The 26,013-nt window shown below is 38.1% G+C and overlaps 1 long non-coding RNA gene and 1 pseudogene across 2 annotated transcripts in view; both read right to left on the minus strand.

The window, feature by feature from the left end:
- Positions 1-202: 202 nt before the first annotated feature.
- The window catches only part of LOC147917806 (uncharacterized), a 116,968-nt gene continuing 91,157 nt past the window's right edge, over positions 203-26,013 (minus strand). The window contains exons 4-5 of one of the 2 annotated variants that reach the window (XR_015554546.1): positions 1,199-1,386; positions 203-979 (exon numbers count right to left, since the gene is read on the minus strand). This is a non-coding gene — a long non-coding RNA (uncharacterized LOC147917806). Of the gene's footprint in view, positions 1,387-26,013 lie in introns of both variants that reach the window. The other variant, XR_015554544.1, reaches the window with a different exon arrangement.
- On the minus strand, positions 12,212-13,157 carry LOC101387446 (mitochondrial import inner membrane translocase subunit TIM44 pseudogene; annotated as a pseudogene).

The raw sequence follows: 26,013 nt of genomic DNA on the forward strand, positions 1-26,013 counted from the left end.
ACCCCTTTGGAACTTCAGTGAAGCTTATAGACACAGAATAATGTTTTCAAGTGCATAAAATAAAATGCATAGGGTTACAGGAAAAATTAGATTGAAATACAGTTGTGAAAATATTAAAAACATATTTCTGATATTATAGATATTAATTCATGAAAATCAATATTTAAGGTATTAAAAATTAATTCAATATCTAGCAGTGGGTCTACTGAGATTTCAAAGTAGTTATGAATTTAAATGATTTTCTGAGACATCTGTAATAACTATAATGTGATATGAAAATATCTGAGAATTCTATTGGTGACAAATAGAATCACACAGATTCAACTGTGGGTTTGTTTGTTTGTTTGGTCTACATTTATAATGAAAGGAAATGGTAAGTTTCAGTTAGGAGTTAGTGAAAAGAAAGATGTAATTTTTTTCCCCATCCAAGTACACATATGCTCTGAATTTTATTAACAGAGCCTCAAAGCACTGAGATATATGGAGACCAGATTAAGAACTAGTGGGTCAGATTCAGTTTTTCTAACCTGTCATAGCACCGAATTATCAGACTCACAGTCCACTTGGTCTGCAGACTACAGCTAAGCCATATTTCCCACTCCTCTTTTTAGATCAACCACTTTTAGAGTAAATTTGTCTCTATCTTGTATAAGGCCACAACAAATGGTCAACACAAACCAACATTATAAATAGCAGGTTCCTCCTTGCCCCATGTCCAACCTCTTATACCTGATCCTGCATTTCAGGATCTGTTATTCACAGTACCCTACTCTGGGTACAATTTCTGTATCTGTTGTTTGCATTACAAATAACATAAGCCCTGATTCAGTTTTAAACAATAAGATTTAATTAATCACATATAAAAAATTCCAACGATGGTAGAATTCAGGTTCAGGATTATTTAAATCAGTTGCTCAACAATGTCATCAAGGTTCCAGGTTCTCTGCACCTCTCCCAGCATTATTTCCCAAAGTGAATTCTATGGGATGATATTAATCCAGAAAAGAGATGTTTGGCAAAACAATGAAAGAAACAAAAGCCCTAGTGAACAAATATGCTCAGGAAACATTTCATAGAGTATTCTCATCTTATAGATACATAACGCTGATTAGCATATATATGTATGTACAAATATTAGTCTTAAATAGTGATTTTGTTTAATATTATAATTTATAGGACAGAACATGTGAAAGCATACCAATAGTGCTCTGTTTTATGCCTCCAATTTCTTCTCTTTGAAGTGAAATAAGTGCCGAGTGATGATGTCTTCCAGGAGGCATTCTACAGCAACCAGTGTTCCTTCATCCAAAAGACTCATAGGAAAGGCATGAATGGATTTTCTTCTGTTCCACAGCGAAGGTGGATTGAATGGTTGAGTCTTATCATCTGAAACAGGCAGCAACTTGTCAATGTTGCAGAAAAAAGCTGTGTATAGATTTTTTACAAAAAAAGCTGTGTAGTGAAGATGATTGGCAAAGCATTTTTAGATACTGTCCAAAAATAAATAAATTCTACATGAACTGAAGATATAAATCTAGAAGAGTAAACCGTATAAGGAACTAAAAGAAAATACAGCATTACACCAAGACAGAAACTATAATAAAAAGGCTAAAAACTGTTGCTCATGAAATTATTTGGAGAAAATGATGCCATAAACAAAGTTGAAAATCAAATGATAAATGTAGAAATATAATTGAAATCCATGACAAAGTGTTCAGTCACCATATATAAAAAATATCTAAAAATCATTATAAATAAAAATTACCAGATCTGGTTTAAACTAACAAATGACAAATGTAAGCTTGATTAAATCAATGTTCTTTAGGATTCACCTTGTACACTTGATAATTTATGAGGGTTAATGAAAATGTTAATTTAAAAGGATCTGGCTGTTCAATTTATTCTTTATATTTAAAACTTAAAGTATCAGGGAATTTTCTTTTTAAGAGAGTATTATTTGAGTGAACTTGATTCCCAAAGTGTAGGGATTATACTTGCTTTAATTTAAGTCCTTTGCATGGTACCTGGCAAGGTGCCTTACACAGATGGGTGTTTAATGACGATGATGTGGTCTATAATAATGTTCGCATAATATGTGAATATTTTGAAATCATGTAAACTTCTTTATGACACCAAACATGACTGATTAGATCAATATAATTTTTTAAAAAGCTGTGTATAATTTTTTTAATTAATAGACTTTGTTTTTTAGAGAAATTGAGGGAAAAGTAGAGAGTTCCCACATACTTCTTCCCAGTGTGTTACATTTCTTGTAGTCGATGAACCAACATCAAAACATTACCAGCCAAAGTCCATAGTTTACATTAGGAGTTATTCTTTGTGTTGTACATTCTATAGGTCTTGACAGATGTATAATGACAGGTACTCACCATTATAGTATCATAGCAAATAGTTTCAATGCCCTAAAAATCCTGTGTGCTCTGCCTGTTCATCCCTTTCTCTACCCAACCGTCTGGCAACCACTGAACCTGTTTCTGTCTCTATAGTTCTGCCTTTTCCAGAATGTCTTATAGTTGGAATCATATTGTATGTAGCCTTTTCAGATTGGCTTCTTTCACTTAGTGATATACATTTAAAGTTTCTTCATGTCTATTTTGTGGCTTGATAGCTCATTTCTTTTTAACACTGACTAATAGTCCATTGTCTGGATGTACCACAGTTTACGTATTTATCCATTTACCTACTGAAGGACATCTTGGTTGCCTCCAAGTTTTAGCAATTATGAATAAAACCGCTATAAATATATGTATGCAGGTTTTTGTGTGGAGGGATGTTTTCAACTCAATTAAGTAAGTATTTAGGAGCATGATTGTTGTATCATATGGTAAGAGGAGGTCTAGCTTTATAAGAAACTGCCAAACTGCCTTCCAAAGTAGTTTTACCATTTTGCATTTCCACCAACAATGAATTAGAGTTTTTGTTGCCCACATCTTTGTCAGCATTTGGTGTTGTCAGTGTTTTGGATTGTAGTTATTCTAATAGGGATGTTTGGGTATTGTAGGGGAAGAGGAAGAATCCCCCTCTGCCCTTTCCCTTAAGGTTCTTATGGCTGGCCAAATAATTAAAAGACAGGTTAGCAGGAGAAAACAATACCAAGTTTAATAACATGTATACATGGGAGAAACTCAGAAGTGAGCAGCTCGTCCTTCTGTCTAAGCTGCTTGCTTAAATATTGTAGCTAAAGTCATGGAAGGTGTTGGGGGGGAGTAGTGGTTTTAGATTTCAGAGGGGAAGAAGGCAATTCACATGGAGATAGAAATGCAAGTGTTTGTCTGACAACTCTTTTCAGGACCACCTATAGAGAATTTGGCCAGGGAGAGACAGAAATTTTGATAAAATGGGCTTGTTGGTACCTTTCCTATTGTAACATCTATTTTACATTATATTGCGGCCATCATATGATATTGGCTCCTTCCTGAAACAGGTCTTCTACATTAAATTCTTTAGGCAGTTTGGGAGGGGAAAATCAAATGTTCTTCCTGAGTCTTCTGAGTCTTTATTGTCTTCAGCTTGAAATAATCTGCATACCAGAGTGGTGCACCCTGGGGTGGCCTGCCCTGAGCACCATCAGTATCTCGTTGTTTTGTATGATGTAGATCATCTTTTCATATGCTTATTTCTCATCTATATATAATTTTTGGTGTGGTGCCTATTTACCATCTTTTGCCCATTTTTAAATGGGGATGTTTGTTTTCTTACTGTTGAGTTTTAAGAGTTTTTTGTTTGCATAGATTTTTTAAGATTAAAAAAAATAAAGCCAGACATGTTGAGCCCCATTTTGTGTCTGTTCTGAATTTACTCTGTAAGAAATTTGTCTTTGACATGGAACTCAGATACCTGTTGGTCTTGCAAGTAATGTCAAGGTAGTTGGTAATGGGTGCAGTGGTCAGAGCAGTTACAAGAAATTGTATGCAAGCATTGGACAGTGTTTCAATCTGAAGACATTGTCTTTAGCACTGACACTTGATATAATCAGCCCATCCCCATGTGAATTTGTGGCCCCTTCCCTGACTCCTGCTTTAGCATGGTTAAAACTCTAAGAAGTCCTGGTGAAAAGAGTTGTTTAAATTAGTTTTAAACACTGTTCCTAAACTTTTTAGACAAGAAACTCACTAGCATACTACAGAACCAACGCTCCACTGAACACACTTTTGGAAACACTGATGGAAACAGGTATTAAACTCTGGCTTCAGTTTGCCGTGCAAGTCTTTTCTGCCTTGTGTTGAAATCTTTAACTAACCTAACAATGACCTTTCCTCAGTAAACTGGGTGTTAACTGATTCTGGGAGGTTATGTCAGCAAACCAAAACCTAACATTTAATGTTTCATGTTTTTGTAAGGATTCCATCTGCCCAGAAGTCTCGCCATCCAAGCGACCAATCCCTGATTGCCAAGTAACTTGAATGTTTTCCTTGTTCTTTGTTCATTTTTTATTTTTTTCTTCCTTGTTCATTTTCTATAAAAACTTGCTGTTTTCTCCCCTGCCTCATGGTCCTCTGGAGTCTTGAGAATGCAAACTGCCAGCTTCATGAAGTGTTAAATCAAGTTTGTTTGTATCACCTAAATTGTCTTCTTTTTTTTTAAATACTTGTACAGTTTTAAACAATTTGAAGGAAAGGTTCAGCATGCATTAAGAACTCATTAAATCTTTATTGAGTCTAAGAACAAGGAAGGGTCACCTGATCTCCATATTCTTCATCTTTTCAGAAAGAGAAAAGGGGTCAATGTCCCCTTTATTGTGAGTCAGTGCTATTGTAAATGCCAATTTCCTTTCATCTCCATGACAATGCTGGCATTTATTAGATCATAAATTGTTTATGACTCTGTTTTTTCTCTAAAATATGTAAGGTATATTGATAAATCTTTTTGAAAATTTCCCAGATAATTGAGAGAACTAAATTCTGTCAGTAGAAATTTGGAGTAAGAGATTTGGGAGTGGAAAATGTAAGTTAAAATAAATAAATAAAGGGATGAACTGCTAAGCAGAAAAGGTAAACATCCTGACATTTCTGTCTTAATGACCCTTCGATTTTCTTAAATTTCTCTGCTGAGTGAGACAGAGGTAGATCAAGAACCAAATGCTTGTTAGGGTCCAAAACTCTGTATAAAATTTCAAGTTATTTTGAATGTATATAAGTGTGAATGGAGGCCTCTAAAATATTAAAACAAAGTGTTTCTGTGGTACTTAAGTTTTATTGGAGACTAATGTAATTATTTCTGATTTTGTACAAAGCTGTGAATAATAATGATGAACATTTAATGAGCTGTTATTATGTGCCAGGCATTATGTTATATTTAACATGCATTATTGTATTTAAGCCTTACAAGATCCCTGTGAGGTAGGAAGTGTTATTATCCTAATTTTATAGTTTTAGAGCCAGCAGTGGAGCCTGCGCTCCTCTATCACCATGATACCTGGCTACTGTGAAGGACACAGTAATTTCAGGAACTTCATTGGGTTAGATCCAGCTTCCTGCCTTTCTGAGAAGGAAGCTTTCTTTATGGCTTGAATTATCAGTCATTCCTTACCTGAATTCTGTGCAGCCTTTTAAAGAATTGATTAGCTGCACAGCTGACAGGTCACTGGACAGAGATCCACCTGGCATGATTTCAGGGACATCTGAAGAGAGTACAATGTTCCCAACTAACTTAAGAGAACTAAACCAGGTAAAACTATATTTATGATTTACCTCACTCACATATAGTTTGGACTTTGAAATGCTCCAATGTAGTAAAATTAAGTTGTTTCCTCAAAACAGCTGCATGTTCTGAGCCCAGTGGATTGGGTAGGAGACAGTGGTATCGCTGAAGAAATGCAGATGGGATCAAGGTTAAATCCAGTGGTTTTGGTTAGAGAAATATTTTCCCTCATGTTTTATTCCAGGTAGTGTCAGTGAGGAATGTACCTGACAGCCATCAAGGATGAAATGGGTGGCCCTACCTCATTTATTTATAACATCATCATCAGAAATCTTGTGTGTTCACTAATGTATAAATTATTTAGCAGGAATATAAATCTTTCACAAAATAATTATAGAGTGGCTTTAAAATATAAACACAGTGAAGGAGGATACCTTTACTTATACCTATATTAAGATACAATATATTTTATACTATTGGTACTTATTCACGTTGAAAATTATGTGGGGTTAGAATGGGAAGTTAGGACTATTATAGTCAGAAGACCCAGGATTGTCAGAAAAATACTCTGGCAAATATTCCTACTCTGAGTGAGTTTTTAAGAAGCACTAGCAGAGGGCCGGCCCCGTGGTTTAGCGGTTAAGTGCGCGCGCTCCGCTGCTGGCGGCCCGGGTTCGGATCCTGGGCGCGCACCAACGCACCGCTTCTCCGGCCACGCTGAGGCCGCGTCCCACGTACAGCAACTAGAAGGATGTGCAGCTATGACATATAACTATCTACTGGGGCTTTGGGGGGAAAAATAAATAAATAAAATAAAATTATAAGAAGCACTAGCAGAAAGGAAACCAGGACTATTATTTTGTTAATAACTTTGCAAGGTTTTGGTCTTTCAATGAAAATTTTGTTAAAGGCCTGGTTAAGAACATTTTAAACATTGGGATCTTACCATTCCTTGGCTGGCCATACAGAGAAAGTAAGTTAAGGAGAGAGAATTAGATTTTTCAAAATCTTATCCACACAGATATATAGCAGAGGGGAAAGAATGGGAAGAGAGGCAGCTAGCAGAGTGACCTGAGGACTTGACATATGGTGGGTAAAACCATCTATCATGAGATCAGAAGAGAAGGAGAGAGGAAGGGAGGGATGAGAATGAAGAGTGTAGGGGAGGAAAAAGTTTTCCTCCACTTCTTAGAGTCCCTGGCGGGGTCTGAAAATTAAACTGACAAAAACAGATTAACAGGAGAAAAGCATATGAATTTATTTAATATAAGTTTATGTGACATGGGTGCCATCGTAAGGAAATAAAGATCTGAAGAGACAGTTAAACCTGAACATTTTTATGCTAGGTTTGATGAAGAGTGGAAAGTCGTGAAGAAATATGACAGGACATAGAGTATGAGCTAAGTGTAGTAAACTAGGGGAAACTTGGCAAGGCCTGTTCCTTCAGGTTCTTCTCTCTGTCCCTCCGTCTTGGAGATTAGGGTGTTCCTTTCCTCCAGATATAGAAAAGTCACCTCTCACATGAGGGTTTTATGACCTACTTCGGGGTAGAAGGGCAGGGGGAAGGTGAGAGAGACTTTCCTGCTTCTATTGTTTCCTCAAACTCTTCAGCTTAAAATGTTCAATATGCAAAGGTAGATTAGCATGGTCTGAATCCCATCAAGAGAAGGAAATACGAGAGAGAATAAGAGAAGAGGAGAGAAAGAGAGAGAAGAGATGAGGGACCAGAAAGAAGATGTGAGAAGACCAGAAGAGGAAGGGAAGGAAAGGGAAGAAACTTCAGCCTTAAGAGAGGCCCTAATTCCATATACTCTGCGTGCAGGCCTGAGGTCAAAAAGAGATGAGAGATGAAGGCCAGCATACACTGAAAGATCATGTCTTGCTTAAGTCAGCTTATCACATGAAGGCAGGCCACACACGAGGTCCCCTGACCACTAGTACCCATGCTGATCCATGCCTTGGAATCCAGCCAATCAGATTAGTATCTTCTCCTCCGTTGATGGACAAGCTAAAGGAAAGAAGAGGAAAAAGATGGGCCTAAGTGTAGAGAGAAGGGACCATATGACCTTTTTAAAGATCATTATGCCTCCTTTAGTCGGATGATGCAAACGATATAATCCATCAATTGTTTCTTTTTTTAAATTTGTCTATGAAGAGTTTACAATTCAAATGAATGTAGAGGGTGAAGATGGCATTTTTGAGTGTGCTCTTTGAAGTATACCACCTTTTCCAAACACAGGGTGAAAATATTCAACCTGTCCACAGCAGAGGCTGATGCTGAGGTCCTGATATGGTCATTACCACAGCTGGTGGAAGGGAGAGAGGGAGGCACTTTGACTCACACAGATAGATAGACACATTTCTGGATAAGGGTATACCTTCACTGCCTGCAGAACTTCTGCTAGTACTATCATTTTCAGTCTTACAAAATCCCTTATATATATTACATAACATCCCATTCAGCATTGCCTCCAATCAAAGATTACATTGTATAACAAAAGAGGTGTGTGATAATGGCCCATGCCCATGAAATTCACTGATTTTTACTACCGGTCACAAGGCCTAGAAGCAGCTGGCTTCATAGAGCAGCTGAACTGAATGGTGAGGCCATAGTTCCAGCATCAGCTGGAGGTTGGGTCCCTGAAGACTGGAGTAATGTGCAATGTATTCAAGGAAACAACAGAAGCAGGTGCAATGTATGCTTTAAACCAGTAGACCATCCATAGTGCCAACTCCACCATCAATACAATGTATGGGTTCAGGAACCAAGAATTGAAGGCAGAAATGACCCCACTCACTGTTACACTTAACATCTCAATTAATCAATTTTTGTTTTCTGCCCTTTGACCTTAGGCTTGGTGGGTATGGAAATCTTGGTGCCAAAGAATAGATTGCTTGCACTAGGAAACATCTCCATGGCTCCAAGAAATTGGAAGTGGAGACTGCCTCCTGGTCATTTGGGGCTTTTCATGCTGCTAAACCAATAGGCAGAGAAGGAGTCACTTTACTGGCGGGAGTGATTGATCTTAACAACCAGGGGAAAATTCAGTTGTTACAAAGAGGGCAGAAAGGGCTATAATTGGAACCCAGGCCATCTGTTAAGACATCCTTTATTACCCTTTTGCCCAAGATATAATGTGTCATAGAAGGCAGCTATGATGCAAACTTAGAGTTCATAGCTGCTATGTTTTATGTTAAACAATTGTTTTTTTCTCCCCCTTTTCTCTTTGCTTCCTTATATGAAACATATCAATGTCAAATAACATTTTACGTTTTAGGTCACCATATGAGTGGATTGACCTCTCCGCATCATGATATGGTAGCTGACAGGACTTGGTACCCTGTGTTCAGCTCACAAATTTTCCCCTAGACAAAGGACAAGAGTGAATGCAGAAGAGTAAGAGGGGTAGACTGCACTTGTTATCTTACACTTTCTCCTCCAGATCTACTTTCCACTTTTCTCAGAAAATATTCATAGGTCTGGATGTTGTCTGGGAACTCCACATGCATATTGAGGCCACAGTGAATAATGATAAGAATCAACTAAAGAATTCTTGAGGAAGATTGTCAGCCAGGAGTTAAAAGTGTGAGGGATCAGAATTTGTCACCCGAAAATGTGTCTCTTTGGCTTGATTATTTTTAAGGACAAAAGACTCTGAAAGAAACTTTGACCTTCTCCCTAACTAACCAAAAGAATTTAAGATAGAAGGCCTGTTTCAGGAAGGAGCTATCACCATAGATAACTATAATGGTAGACAGGGAGGAACCTAGCAAGGCCCATTTAGTCCAAGTCCTCCCCATGTCTCATTGTCTTTGCAAGGTATAGCAAACATTAATTTACCAAACATTTGCTTTTCTTTCCCCATGTGAATTGCCTTCCTCCCCTTTGAATTCAAAAACTGTTACCCGCAACATCCTCCTTTGTCTTTAGTGAAGCTGGTATTTAAGGTGACAGCTTCAGCCGTTTTGGCAAGTTATTCAGTTTACCTGGGTTTCTTCCATGTATACATATTATTAAATTTGTTTGATTTTCTCCTGTTATTCTGTCTCATGTCAATTTAATTTTTAGACCAGCCAGAAGACCCTAGAGGGCAGAGGAATATGCCTTCTTCCCCTACAAAGGATTTTGAGACTGAAGAGGAGAAACCAGGAGGATGAGGGTGAGGGAAGTTGTTCCATTCAGTTTCAAACTGTGGCTTAAATAAATTAGGAGTTTTGTCTTCCTTACATAACAAGAAGTTTTGGCTGTAGGCTTGCTGGACTGCTCCAATGGCAATGTGATGCCAACAGCAACAGGGACTCTTTTCCTTTCCACTAAACCATCTTTAGCTTTTGGCTTTCATACTCATGTTGGTTGTTTCAAGGTGGCACAATGGCTTCTCTACTTCCAGCATCAGGTTAGTACTATAAGCAGGAAGAAAGAAAGGGAGGACAAAGGTAGTAAGCTGTTTAATTACTCTGCTCTCTTTCCAAATACTCTCTGTCCTGGGAGATTGGCCGGTAAGAAGAGGTTCCCTTGCCCTCTGGCTTCTGCTTGGGTTTGGCCAATAGAAAGCCCTGGAAGGAGACTGGTGGAAAGGAAAAGAAAGAGGTCAGGGTATATAGTCTCCTGGTTCCCTTTCTTTGAAGGCATCGTAAGCTGGCTGTGTCCTTCAATGGAAGGACACTGTTCCCCTCAGAAGGAGGCCTCCCTTACATGACTCTACTCTGGCCTCTGATAACCTCTTTCTTTGAAGAGTTTTAGGTATCTGCATGTGTGTGTGTATAAAAGTTTTAAAATATAGTTTGGATACAAATCAAATGCCTAATAGCGGTTCCCTTGGGAAAAGGAGGGGAAGGAGACCAGGAAGGAGAGCAGAGCAGATTTCAATTTATTTGCAATGATTTATTGTTTCCTAATGATATATTTGTTTTTGTTCCGGCCTGGAAGTGTTAACAGCTCTGTCTCTCTCCTGCTGCTGTGGGTTACTGTCCTATTCCTTGTGGTTTCCCTACTCTCTGCCTACACTTTTGTAATTAGTCCTTTTATAAGTAAGCTCTCTTCCGATTATCCTAATTTTGAGTGTGCCATCTGTTTTCCTACTGACACACTAGTATTGTGTGCTTACTATAGGCCAGGACGGTTCTGGGTGCTTCACATAGGTTAATTCGTCTATTCCTCATTTAATCCAAAAATGTAGCTATAATTATTAACTACGTTTTATAGATGAAGTGACTGACATCGGCAAGTTTAAATAACTTGCCTAAGGTCACACAGCTAGTAAGTGATAGGGGCTTGGATTAAACCCCTGCAGCCTAGCTCCAGAGCCCTGCTCCTAATCACCATATGATGCAGCCTCTCAAACTAAGGATTTTGAATACACACTATGGAAGATAATACAAAATACACAATGAATGACGTAGATAAATTATGAATCATCATGGATAGATCTCAAAAGTCTGAAGTTGAGAAAGAAAGAAAGAAAGTTTCCAAATCATTTCATTTTACATATGTTTTAAAATAAATAAATATATAAAACTAGATTTAGATTACATATACATAAATCTGTATAGATGTAGATATATAGGTATGTATTTATATATAGTAAAGTATATAAAATAAAAATAAAAAATATATACATAAAGTATAAAAAATGACTCTAATGCAAACTAAATGCATCGTAATGAATTTCTTGGTAACGGAAGAGAATGTGTCTAGGGAAGAGAACAAAGGGGAGTTCAATTTTACCTGTGATGACTTATTTGTTTACAACAACAAAATATTGAAGAATCTGAAAAAATAAGATGAAATGTTAGCAGTTTTTGATTCTAGGTGGTGAGTAAAAGAGTGTTTGCTATACTATCTATCGCACTAAAACAAACATTTTTAAAAGCCCAATTTCCAAAAATAAACAGCAACACAAAAAAATACTTAAAGAAATACAAATGTGAAAAGAAAATAAGAGGTAAAGGTATGGAGAGTGGATGTGGAGAAAGTTCTTTTAAGAACTTTGGCCAAAAAGGGGAAGAGAGAGATAGAGGTAGCTATGGGCGAGGATCAACGGTAGGTTCTTGAGAATGAGAGACTAGATCATGGCTGTGTGATAATGGAGAATGAGCCAGTAGAAAGGGAGAGACTGATGATGAAGAAGACAGGGGTAGATTATTCAAAATAGCCAGGCCCTGGTAGCTGCAGTGAGGAGATAAATATTTGGCTAATGCGGCCAATGGGCCATTCTAAGTGGCAAGGTCTGGTCCCCACCACCCTGCCCCCAGAGAGGGAGTCCCTGGGCTGGGGGCCTCTTGGCACTGTGTGATCCTGGTGACCAGCCAGCCGACATCCCCTGCTAGGCAGAGAGATGGTTCAGGGGCTGGCACTGTGGCGAGCAGCCCTCAGCAGCCCCCGGTCCCTTCCCCATCCTGTTGGTTTTGCAGCTGCCCTGACAGAGAGTGAGGCGGGGCTGACAGTCTTGTCCTCAGAGTTCTAGTTGCATGAGGTGGACATGGGTCTTCCTGTGTGTCCACTGTGTGATGATCTAACCCTGGAGCTCCCTGGTCATGGCCACCACACTCAGAAGACCTGCTCTGTGCTGGAGGCAAAGATATCCAGGAGCGGCCAGGCTGTGTAGGGCTTGAGCTCGACCTGGTCGTGGCAGAGTGCCCACATCTACAGCATGTGTAGTGCCTTATCTGGGTTGCTCTCGACTACCTTGCCTTTGGGGTCCTCGATCACCATCACCAGCTGGACCTGAAGGGTGATGATCAGCACCAGCCCCTTCTCCATCATCTTGCCCACGGCTAGGTGGATGTTGTTGATGTCCAGGATGTGAGAGTGGAACTGGAGGCCCAGTGCCTTGGCCTGCTGGATCGGGTGGGCCAGCTGGCTGTAGGTGGCATCATGGCACCAATCTTAGAGAATGTGAGCTCTCCAGAAATCATGGCCTCCAGGACATTGGGGATGATGTCATTCACACACTGCTGTAGGAACCAGTCCTTGTCAAAGGCTGGTCTCTGCAAGCACCTCCGACATCTCTGTCTTCAAGAACAGGCTCCCCTGCAAGTCTGTGACCTTGTCTGTCAGCGCCCAGGACACCCAGATGAACATGTTATCACTTTCATCATACTTCATTTTCATCTTGAAGAACTGATAAAATACCATGTTGTTGTCCTTGAAGTCTTTCCCATGGTGATACCATATGGATTCCTGGTGGAGCACAACTCCCAGGGCCTCCTTATTGTCCTCAAACACTTTCTTTTCCTTGGATTTCTCCCTTATAAGCTCTGTCCTTTTCCTGAACCACTCAGGCAGGCCTCTGGTAGGGCCTGGTCTGCTCCAGATCTTGTCAATTTCCTTCCTGTGGAGTGGGCTTTGAAGGCCTCACTCCTGCCCAGCTTCTCCCACTCTTGGACATCAACTTGGCCAACTGCTTGGTGGTTTTGACTTCTTCTTCCACACCATCCTGGATTTTCCAGCCAAGGTCGCTGTTACTGACTTCATCAAGACTCTTCTTCCCCATCCCTTGATCTCCCCCAGCCATGAGACAGTTACTGTTATTTTAGCAAGTGGAAAAATGAACTTACTAGAGCAACCTAGTAGAATTGCTAGGGAGAATAGAGTACCCATTTGAAGTTGCTGGTCATGAAATTAACATGAAACCTGTCTCTCCTGTGTGAAAACCTCTGTAACTCTCTTCAAGAATGTTCAGTGGCTCAGGGAAACTAGACTTAGGATTTGCCATGTGAATGAATTGGAGGGAGCAGGAGTCAAAGGTGTTAAGAGTGTAAAAGAGTAATCATACTTTAGTTTCGTGGAGTCTTACCTGGGAAAGTAGGGAAATAAATAGAAGAGGGGTCCCAACGAAGGCTAGTGATAAAGTGGAGAGTTCAATAGACTGATGATCTGATGAGGTCAAAAGATTATTTTAATGGGGTTGCTTGATCAATCAATCTCGAAGAACAGGAGATGGTGTCAGAAAATGGAAGGCTTGGATTTAAGATTTTGGAGGTGGTGCAGTTTCTGGTTATGATGAAATCCTGAGTGAGTCCTTGGTAGAGTGAGACAAAGCTAATTAGGAATGAGTTTTAAAAAGAATCCATAGGTGCAAATGTTGATTTGCTGGAGGAAGATTGTGAGCCCACAGCCAAAGTCCTTGGAGAAGAAGGAGAAGTCAGATGTTTTATGTAGCTTCAAACATGGGTTAGATAAATGAGAAGTTCTATTTTTCTTGCATAACAAGATGTCTGGATGTAGGCTTTTCAGGCTGATACCAACAGGCTCCTTTTTTCTTTCCTCTAAAGCATCTTTAGCTTGTGGCTTTTGCCCTCATGCTTGCTGCCTCATGCTTACCAAGATGTAATGCCAACCTAATGCTACATACCGCGTCAAGTTATTATAGTCAGGAAGAAGGGAAAGGAAGGGACCAAAGTAGAGAGTCAGCTGAGTTGGCCTCCTTTTCAAGTAAGTATTCTATCCAGTGATTTCTGCTTCCACCACATTAGATAAAACCATGCAATTGGCTAACCTTAGCTGCAAGGGAAATTTAATTTTTAATTTTTTTAAAAAATCTAGGCATGTTGCTGCTTCATGAAGAATCAGTTTTCTATTTTGAAAAGAAAAAGGGAGTGAGTAATGCTTAGGCAGTTGGTAGTAACTTCCATGTCCATATCCAGGGGATGTGAGTCTTAGAGGATAAGTTGATTTTGTGAGAACAAGGAGGATTATTAATCTTGAAGTGACAATGTATAGCAAGGGAGAAAACTAAATTACCTGTTGACCCTGAAATCCACAGGATATGAAGAAACAATACAAAACAAAAATAGCAAAAAAAAAAAAATCCTCTAATTTGAGGAGCAGTTCAATTTCAGTTAAGTCCAGGAAGTGGTGGGAATGATAACAGAAGCTAAAGATAAGGAAAGTAAGCTAATTTATAAAGACAGAGCAACAGGAGGGCCAGTGATATGGATGTGAGAGAAAAGGGGATTGAATCAGACTAGGATGAGGTTAAGAGCTGATGAACAGCAAGGCTTTACTTCTTTCTGTAGGTGCCTGAGGTAAACAGGAATGTGAGGCATGATGATATTGATCCCTAATAGTATCTCAGAGGACGGTGTGTATTTTTTTGTGGCTGTGGTCTAGATGCTTGCATTAGTGGCATGGTGGCTTCCAGGACAGCTGTCCCCTCAGGTTACATGCAGACCTATGGGGGAGCTATGAAGCCTGCCCCTCAGGCTTCAAGGGAGGTAAGATGATGTATGGCAGTGGCAGGGCCACCCAGTACAGCCATAGAAGCTGTACTCTGCACAATAGCGTGTGACCAAAAACGGAAGCTGGAGGTGAAACTCAGCCAGTGCTCCACCAATTAAACCATGCGGTTAGGTGCCGCATTCACCTGGAATGGCCTGTCTTTTCTAATTCTCTCTCTTTTCTAATTCTCTATCCCTGGGTAATGCTATGATATTTGGAGGTATTGCCATTTATTTAATTAACTCATTTGTATTTTCAGTAACAGAGGTTTACTGATACAAGCTCTCCATCCTACATGCTTTGGGGGAGCCAAAGACAAAATGCCTTCTCTGTTTAGCCTCAAGAAGCTTAGACTATACCATGGACGTAAAATAAGACACAAATCGCTGTAATCACCCAGGCTCAAAGAGCCCCAGTATGTTGGAAGGGAAGAGATGGAAAGGAACTTAGAAGTCATCTATCCAGGGGCCGGCCCCATGGCACAGCGGTTGAGCGCGCGCGTTCTGCTGCTGGTGGCCCGGGTTCCGATCCTGGGCATGCACTGATGCACCGCTTGTCAGGTCATGCTGTTGCAGCGTCCCATATAAAGTGGAGGAAGATGGGCACAGATGTTAGCCTAGGGCCAGTCTTCCTCAGCAAAAAGAGGAAGATTGGCATGGATGTTAGCTCAGGGCTGATCTTCCTCACACACACACAAAAAAGTCATCTATCCAAATCCTTCATTCAGATGTGAGAACCAAAACTGAAAAAAACGCTTGTGAAGAAGATGGAGTTAAGCATTGAAAGACAAGTCCTCCATCCAAAAGATTCTGCTTCTTTCGTGGAAAGGGAATTAAGGCCAAGGCATTTTGGCTCAGAAAGATCAAGAAAGGCTTTGTTTTTAAAATGTCCTCCAGTGCCAAGTTGGATAATATTTGTAGTGAGAACACGGACTTACAGAATGTTCTTCCAGCAGAAATTATTTGTCAGGGGAGGATGCTGTTCTCCAGGGAAAGGGACAGCCTTTTTAACAGCCACTACTGACCTTGAGGATAAATATGACATTAGGGTAATTATACTAGAAAAGCAGCTCTCACAGGACTATGCTGGCTGTCTGTTCCCTTTAGCGACAGAGTAGGACTCCTTGTTTTCAATATCTTCCAGAAGGCAAAAAGCATGGAGTGTGGACCCAACTCCAACCTACTTCTGATTTAACATATGTGGTGAAAGACCCTTGGAATTTCCATGGAAATCATCTTGTTCTGCAGCTGAGTGGTGTTTAGATAGTGAGGCCATCCCTAAGAGAGAATTCCATCTGTCAAAATATTTAATAGTGTAACAAAATATGGGGTTTCTTGTTATACTTCTTCCATGAACTGAATGGAAAGAGGGAATGAGAATCTTTCCAAAGCTTCTATGCCTTCACCTCCTCAACTGAGAAGATTGGGACCACCAGAGAAGCCTCCTCATCTTCTGTTCCCTTCACCATAAATTTTCTTGAAATATCATCCTTTCATTTTCCTTCCACTTTATGTCCAAATGGACTGACTTACCCCCTCTCCAAATCTTAGCCTGTCCATTCTATTCACCCTGTAGATACGCTCACATCTCATTCATCCTTTTAAAAATAATTCTTAACCTTATTGCTGCTCAAGTTACCATATCATTTCTCTTCTTCCAATCACCCCCAAAAGTCTTGAAAGGATAGTCCTTACTCATTGCTTCAACTTCCTCAATACCCCTTCACAAGCAAATTTCTTAAAATTGGAGTTCCACACCCACAACTTCTCCGAAATTGTGATCTTCAGGTTATTCTCCCAGTCAACTAGCTGGGATAAAACCTGAAACAAATAAAGTATACCCTCATGGCTCAATTCAGGAATCTTAGTGTTTTTAGTGTGGGTCTTCCATATGCACCGTCCAGATTTAAACTACTCATTCCCTGGCTCCATCCTCCGGGTTCCAGCCAAAACACCAACACAAAACCTAGTTTAAAACCAGTGCAGGGCCGGCCCTGTGGCTTAGCGGTTAAGTGCGTGCGCTCCGCTGCCGGCGGCCCGGGTTCGGATCCCGGGTGCGCACCGAGGCACCACTCCTCCAGCCATGCTGAGGCCGCGTCCCACATACAGCAACTAGAAGGATGTGCAGCTATGACAGACAACTATGTACTGGGGCTTTGGGGGAAAAATAAATAAATAAAATCTTTAAAACCAGTGCATCCAGCAGAGCCTGGCAGACAATGTAGATACCTGACCATTATGTAGTCTATAAAACCCAGGACACTCTTGGGAGAAAACTCCCACAGGAGGCAATTCCACAAAAGATGAAATCTCTGGCAGGAATTAAAAACCATGAGGAAATTCAGTGTCATGGAAAATGAATTTAAAAAACGAGATAATTTTGATAGTGAATCTTTAGTGAGTGCTTACTGTAAGGCACTATTATAAACACTTTATAGGCATTGTCTCAAGTTTCACTTTATAGAAAACACTGAGCTGCCAAAAGTTTAAGTAACTTGTCCAGTGTTACAGTTAGTAAGTGGTAGAGCTATTGTTTGAACTGAGGCACTCTCTCTCTCTAGTCTGTGTTCTTAACCATTATGTTATCCTTTGGATAACATAGGGCCCCCTCCAAGGCCATTGAAATCCTTTACAATAAGTATTCTAAAAAATTTCAAGGCAGTAAATCAGGACATTATATCCATAAAACCAGAACAAGGATAGTTATTCAAATGGATCAAATAGAAATCTTAGAAATTAAATTTATAGCCATTAAAATTTTAAGAAAGAAACATCTCATTTTAAGAGTGAATAGTACAATAAACCGCTGAATTCAGAGTTAGTGAACTGGAAGATATTGAGAAAATCCTTCAGAATGCTACTCAGAAATTTAAAGACATGAAAAATATAAAAATGAAATTAAGAAATGGAGGACATCACGTGATGCTCAACGTTGTCTACTAGAAGCTCCAAGAAAGAATAGAGACAATGAGAAGAGAAGCAATGTGCAAAGAATAATGGCTGAGAATTTCTAAAACTGAAGAAAGACATGGGATCTCATACTGACAAGTCCTTGATGTCAAGCAGAATTAAAAACAGGCTACACATATGCCCTTTATACTGAAAAGTGAAGGAAAATCCTAAAGGCTCCCGGAGAGATTGCTCACAACAGAGCAACCACATCGACAAGAGAGTTTACATCAGCAGCAATAGACGCCAGCAAACAGTAAAGTAAATACCTTGAGAGCGCTCAGTGCAAAGGATTGTGAACTAAAATTCTGCAACCAGCCTTTTTTTTTTTAGAAATACAAGGATTTGTAAACTATACTCCCACAGACCTTTGCTGAAAGAACTACTAAAGCAAGAAGAAAAATGAACTAAGACAGAAAAAGTGAGAGACAAAAAGCAACAGTGGACAAAAAATCAGTGTAACGTGAGGATAAACTTCCGTAAATAATGACTATGCAATATTAGAAAAGAAACAATAACTTAGTGTTTTGTGGTTTTTTGTTCTTTTCTTTAGCTGGAAAGTAATAACATGAGAGGAGGTATTTGTATGGAAGTTAAGGCTTTTGTTTTGTTTGGGGGGAGGAGAGAGAGACTAAGTAATGTTTAGACTGTTAAAATTAATTTATTATGTATATTAAAAATCTATGAGTGGCCATTAAAATAATAGAATGCATAACTACCAAATGAGTAAAATATAATAGAAAGGAATAAATACACTCAGTGTCTCTAAGGGACATAGACTATTGGATTTGAAACATACAGAGATATGTTTTTAAATTTAAAAAAGAAAAACAGAAATGATGAACATAAGCAGCTACTAACCAAAACAAAGGTGAGGTAGAAATGTTAAAATGAGACAATATAGATTTTGGAGCAAAATTCATTGAAAGAGACAATGAGGGGCCGGCCCAGTGGCGCAAGCAGTTAAGTGCGTGCGCTCCGCTGCAGCAGCCCAGGGCTCACCAGTTCGGATCCCGGGTGCACACCGACGCACTGCTTGGCAAGCCATGCTGTGGCAGCGTCCTATATAAAGTGGAGGAAGATGGGCATGGATGTTAGCCCAGGGCCAGTCTTCCTCAGCAAAAAAAGAAGAGGATTGGCAGATGTTAGCATAGGGCTGATCTCCTCACAAAAAAAAAAAAAAAAAAAGAGAGAGACAATGATACGTATTATATACAGATTTTTTAAAAAAATCCCACTCAATTAAATGCATAATGATCATGACCTTGTAAGCGTCTAACAATTTCATTTCATAATACACAAAGCAAATACTGTCTCAGTTACTAGAAGAAATTGAAAAATCTATATCATATGGCGAAGTATTAAAATATCTCCATCAAGAAATGATAAACAGATATAATAAATAAGCATAGCGAGGATTTGAATAAAATGAATAATTACTGTAGATAGAGATGTATAGAATCTTGCCTATACCCAACAAAAAGTTGCAAAATTGTAGAGTTCCTATATACCCTTCACCCAGCTTCCCTTAATGTTAAAACTTACCTAACCAAAGTACAATGATCAAAATCAGGAATTTAATATCGGTAAAATACTATTAACTAAACTACAGACCTTATTTGAATTTTGCTAGTTGTCCCACTGATGTCCTTTTCCTAATCCAGGGTCCCACATTGCCTTTAGTCATCATGTCTCTATAGCCTGCTCCAATCTATGACAGTATCTCAATTTTCTTTGTATTTCATGACTTTGATACTTTTGAAAACCAATGGCCAGTATGTCTTTTCCCCATTTTTTCCATTGGATTTTGGTCCTTTGGCCCTCAAGTTTTTAAACTTCATTATATATTAGGGATATTAGCCCTTTGTCTGTGATATGTGCTACAAGTTTTCTCCCAGTTTGTCAGTTTTCTTTTCATTTAAGTTTAGGGATTTTTATCATGATTTGTTTTTTTTTATGTAGTCAAATTTACCAGTCTTTTCCTTTAGTATCTTTGGATTTTGAGTCATAGTTAGAAAGCCTTTCCCTACATTGAAGTTAAAGAGGAATCCACCCATGTTTTCTTCTAGTATTCCACATTTCATTTTGTACATTTAGATATTTAATCCATTAAGTGTATTCTTAAATATGAGGCATGGATCTAATTTTATCTTTTTCCAAATGGCAAACCAATTGTCCCAGTGTCATTTATTGTAAGTCTATTTCGGTCTCAGTGTTTTGAGATGTCGTTATTATGCACTAAAATTTCATGTGTACTTGGGTCTTTTTCTGTGCTATTCTATTTTGCCAGTATATTAGTCTATTCATATACCAGTACCGCAGTGTGTTAATTATACAGGCTCTGTAGTATGTTTAATGTCTTATTATTCACTCATGTTTAGTCTTTTCAAGTTGACCTTTAGTATCAAGTTGTCTAACTCCATAAAAAAGCTTATTGGAATTTTTATGAGGATTGTGTTAAATTTAGAAATTAATTTAAGGAGAACTGACATCTTTATAGTGTTGAGTCATCCTATTCAAGGAGAAGGATGTCTTTCCATTTGTTTGAATCATCTTTTGTGTCTGCCAGGAATGTTTTAAAATTTTCCTTGTATTGGTTTTATGCATTTCTTGTTAAGCTAGTTCCTAAGTATTTAATCTTCTTTGCTTCTATTGTAAGTGGATTTTCTCTATACTATTATGTTCTCTAATCAACTTCTTGTTAATTGTATATTATGATAACTTACTGAATTTTTTATTGCTTGAGTTTGTTTTATCATTGATTCTCTAGTGCATCTGAGGCCTACTATCATGTCTTCCACAAAAAGAAATGATTTTTCCTTTTGTTTACCAATTCTTATGCCTCTAATTGATTTCTCTCGATTACATTATCTGATACTTCAAGTACAATATTGAGAAGGGCATCCTTTTGCCTTATCCCTGATTTTAGTGTAAATTTTCGAAATACCAGATCTATAGTTAGATTAGATCTCTAATTTCCTCTTTTTGGTATGTCTTTCTCAAATACATAGATATATATAAGTTAATATAAATACAAATATATAAAAATGTATGTGTGTGTGTGTGTATATATATATGTATATCTTTGTTAAGGAAATCTCAATTAGCTCTTAATTTTTATCCAGTGTTAAATTTTGTCAAAGATGTTTTCAGCATCCATAGAGGTAATCATATGAATTTTGCCATTTCGATTTGTTAATATGATATATGATATTAATAGGATTACTAATACTGAACCAACCTTACATTCCTGGAATAAATTCCACTTTGATATAGTGTATGATTTTCTTAATGTTGATTCTGTTAGTATTTTATCTAGTATTTTGTATTTATGAGTGATACTTATCTGTTATTTTCTTTTTTGTACTGTCTTTATCACACTTAGATATTAATGTTAAGCATACTTCTTAAAAGGAATTAGAGGGCTGGCCTGGTGTTGCAGGAGGTTAAGTGCACACACTCCGCTACTGGTGGCCCAAGTTCCGATCCGGGCGCAGAGCCACGCACCGCTTCTCCAGCCATGCGGAGGCCACGTCCCACATACAGCAACTAGAAGGGTGTGCAGCTATGGCATACCACTATCTACTGGGGCTTTGGGGGAATAAAAGGAGGAAGATTGGCAATGGATGTTAGCTCAGAGCCAGTATTCCTTACAAAAAAGTAAATAAATAAAATAAAATAAAAGGAATTAGAAAGTTTTCCTTCATTTTCAATGTGCTAGAAAAATTTATAGAGCATTGGGGCTACCTAATTTTTTGAAAGCTTGTTTGAATTCCCCTGTGAAATAGTCTGGGCTTTGTCCTTAAAACTGTTGCCACTTTTTTCTTTGGAGATTGGACTAAGATTTCTACCTTAAATGGGGTCCATTTTAATAATGTTTCCATTGAAAATTATCTATTTCATCTAGGATTTTTAATTTATTTGTACGGAAGTCTGAAAAAAAAGTCTCATTAAAAAAATTTCTTCTCTTTAATTGGTTTTTCCCTCCTTGTCAGTTCTTAATTTGTTTGTTTGTGATTTTTCCCTTTTTCATGATTCAGTTTGCTAGTGGTTTGTCTTTTTTGTTCATTTTTTTAAAAAAGCAGGAATTTGTTTATAAATTAAGTTTACTATTTTTCTCTCACCACCCCATTAACTTCTGCTTTTATCTTTATCATTTGCTTTTTGAGCTTTTTGTTTCTTTTATTGTTCCTTTTGGTAGTTTTCTGGGCTGAGTATTTAATTAATTCATTTTCATTTTAACCAATAAAAATATTTGATGCTGTGACTTTTTTCTGATCACTACTTTAAATGTATCTCATAGTAATTAGAATAATGTAGACATTACTTTTTAGACATTCTGTAATTTCATTTTGTATTTCTTCTTTTCATTCAGAAGTGTTTTAACTGAAGATTTTTAAATTTCCAGGTGGAAGGGCCTTTTTGTTTTTGTTAATCACTTCTAATTTTATTGCCTTGTAATCACAGAGTATTGTTGTAATATTTCTACTTAATAGAACTTACTAGCTTTCTTTGTAAACTATTATTTGCTCATTTTTTGTGAATACTCCATAGGCATTTGAGAAGAAGATATATTCTGTGTCATCAGGGTGTAGAGTTTGATATATGTCCATAAGAACTCCATTTTTGTTTTCGTGGTTTTGGACTTCTATCTCCATATTTATCTTTTGTCCTGCCTCTTGTACTAAGAGTGGTGTGTTAGTCTGATTACTAGTGTGTTTCTGTCGGTCAGAAAGGTGGTTGCCGTGTTATTTGGTGCAAAAATATTTACAATTTTAATATTTTCTTTGTGAATTGTGGATTTTAAGCCTTAAAAAGTCATGTTTAATACTTTTGGGCTTGAACGCTTTGCCTTATATCAGAATTACTTCTCTACTTTCTTGTTTTCGTTTGTCCATTATACCCTTGTCCATCTCTTTATTTTTAACCTTTCTAAATAACTTTGTTTTAGGTGTGTTCCTTGTATACAGAATATAGTTGGCTCTTACTTTGTAAGCTTAATGAAAATTTTTCTTTTAATAGGTGATTTATGCCCATTCACATTTTTGATATGACTTATGTTTGGTCTCAACTCTGTCACAATATTGTATAATTATGTGTATTTTGTGATATTTCCTATTTTATCTCTACAAAATGTGTATTTTTCACTCTTTAATCTATAATTTTTCTTTAATTTTGGTATCAAGGTGGGTTTGTAATTTTGTCATAATGGTTACCTTTGTACGTATACTGTTCTTAGTGCTTCTCACCACCTTTTATCTTATTTAACCTGTTACTATCTGGTTTATCAGGTTTTATGGGTATCTTTTAACTCTAACCTATTGTATACACAACCATCAATGAGATCTAATTCTACTTTTTCTTCGGCCTTCTCTCATTTTCAGTTTCATTATTTATATAAAGAATTCTTGGGGCAGGCCTGGTGGCGCAAGCGGTTAAGTGCACGCGCTGCTCTGCGGTGGCCCGGGGTTCACTGGTTCGGATCCCGGGCGCGCACCAACGCACCGCTTGTGAAGCCATGCTGTGGCGGCGTCCCATATAAAGTGGAGGAAGATGGGTACGGATGTTAGCCCAGGGCCAGTCTACCTCAGCAAAAAGAGGAGGATTGGCAGATGTTAGCTCAGGGCTGATCTTCCTCACAGGAAAAAAAAAATTCTTGCAAATCAATATCAAAAAGCCAATCAGCAAAATATAAGATTATTTAAAAAATGAGAATACACAACTAATGGAAGAAAAAAATTGTGTTGGCCAATACAAATATGAATGGAAGTTCAAATTCACTAGTAATCAGAAGGGTACTAAATTAATTAGTTAATTAATTAAAAAGGCATGATATTTTTTGTCTGGCAGTGGCAAATATTGAAGCTTGGCAAATGTTATGTATTGGGAAAAATCAGAGGAAAATGATGCTTTCATACGTTTCTGCTAGGGGGCTAAATTGGTCTGACCACTTTATGATTTAGTAGTATTATATCTCAAGATCTAGCAATTTCACTTTGTAAAACACATTATAGAGAAACTGCTCCAGGAGACATATACAAGGATTTTAATTGAATTACTTTTGCCAGAAGCAAAAAATTGAAAATAACCTAAATAGTCAACAATAGGTCTATAGAGAAATGCAGTTATATATGCATATGATAAATTCTCTCCAGCGATTAAAAAACATAAACTAGAGGGAGAGTGTAGGCTCCATACTTGCTCTGCTAGTATTGATGTTTTTAACCCTCAACAATTTCATCTTCATTTAAAAGATCAGAATGTTCTCTCATCTTTAAAATGACGATAATTATACCACTTATCTCATAGATTTATTGTGAGAATTAAATATGAAAATGTATGAAAAGTGTTTTTAAAAGTTCCTGGTACATAGAAAATGTTCTATAAGTGTTGACTATCACTGTAATCCAAAAACAAAAACAAAAAGTTCATAATTTTGAATAAAAAAGTAAGATGGAGATTATATTACCATATATATAAATAAAAACATATATGAATAATTACTATATACTTTTTATGAATCCAATGTATGCAAAGCTATTAAAGAAAGATCTGGAAGAAAACCACATACCAAAATCTGTATAGGAATTGTGTGTACTGAAAATGGGAAAAGAATGGAAATGAGAATGGTCATTTAAAAGGATTTTAGTTCTGTCTAATACCTCTTTACTTAAAGAAAAGAAAAAAATCCTGGAAGCAAATATCACAACTTGTTGGCAGTGTATACTTCTGGGTGGTAGAATTACAAACTGAACTTGTACGTAACTTTAAAAAATTATCAGAAAGAAAGACATCAAGCAACATGTAAGGTGAAGACATGTCCTCGTTTATTCTGCGTGCTCCTGCCTGGCCTTTGAGTGGAACTCTCTGCAGCAATAAGGGAGATTCATCAGTAGGTGGATGCCTGTTCACCATCCACCACACAGTCCCAGAGGTCCTTAGATCGGAAGTTCTCCCCATGGTGTGCCATCACTGACTGTAAAATGTACCTCAATAAATGTGTTAATAATAGTCAAATAATTTGATACATGATTTAGTTAAGAAAACGAATTAGAAATGAATCAGAGCAGTTGTGGGGGAGAGAGAGTGTGGAGAGAGCTTTCATCTGATGAAAACTCTCCATTACTCCCACTACTTTTAGCTCCATAGCTAATTCCTGCCCTCTGTAGTGTCTAGCATTTTGGAGTCTGAACCCCTGCAGCATCCTGCAAGGCAAATGGATACTTCTTTGGGATGTTCGCTTGCTTCTTTAGTTTTTACCTCTTTCACCTTTCATAAAGAGATTGAAACCACTCAGAACGTGATGGCCTATTTCCCTTTCTCTATGTCATTATAGCTTTATACCTTCTTCATACATTTACTATCATTTTGAGGGATGTTTAGGAGGGAAAAGAGAAAAAAAATAGTTCAATGTATTTTAAAAAGAACTTCAAATTTATTTTACATGAGTGTGATGGTTAATTTTATGTGTCAACTTGTCTGGGTCACAGAGTGTCCAGATGCTTGGTTAAACATTATCCTGGGTGTGGCTGTGGGGTGTGTCTGGATGAGATTAACAATTGAATTGGTAGACTAAGTAAAGGTGAAGGTGATTACCCTCCCCAATGTGGGTGGGCCTCATTCCATCCGTTGAAGCCCGGAATAGAACAGAAAGGCTGAGGAAGGGACGATTCATTCTCTCTCTTTGCCTGACTATCTTTACTAGGACATGGGTCTTCTCCTGCCTTCAGATTTGGACTCAGACTGCAACTTACACCACCAGTTCTGCTTTTTGAGCCTTTGGACTAAGACTGTATACCATTGGCTCTCCTGTGCCTCCAGCTTGCTGACTGCAAATCTTGGAACTTCCAAGCCTCCATAATCGTGTTGAAGTTGAATACCTGAGAGTTACTGTTAATATTCAGTATGAACATGGTTACCCTTCAACCTTGTTCCCAACACAGACACAGATGAAAATAAGTTAACTCATGCATCATTATAAGCTTGTTATTTGCTGTTTTCTTGTTTGACCTGAGGAGTGACTCAAGGGTCATAAGGATTTATGAGTTTGTTTTGCAGAAGAAAAAGAATGCCATTAAGGAAGTTACAACCACCAGATAACCAGCCCCCAGCTGCTGCTGATGCCCAGAAATGTGGTTGCCCAAGGGCTTATCTGGAGTGAAAGAAACATGGACTTCCCCT

This window comes from Ceratotherium simum, chromosome 2 (assembly GCF_057802395.1).
Source record: "Ceratotherium simum simum isolate JZ-2026a chromosome 2, ASM5780239v1, whole genome shotgun sequence".
NCBI classification, from domain to species: domain Eukaryota; kingdom Metazoa; phylum Chordata; class Mammalia; order Perissodactyla; family Rhinocerotidae; genus Ceratotherium; species Ceratotherium simum.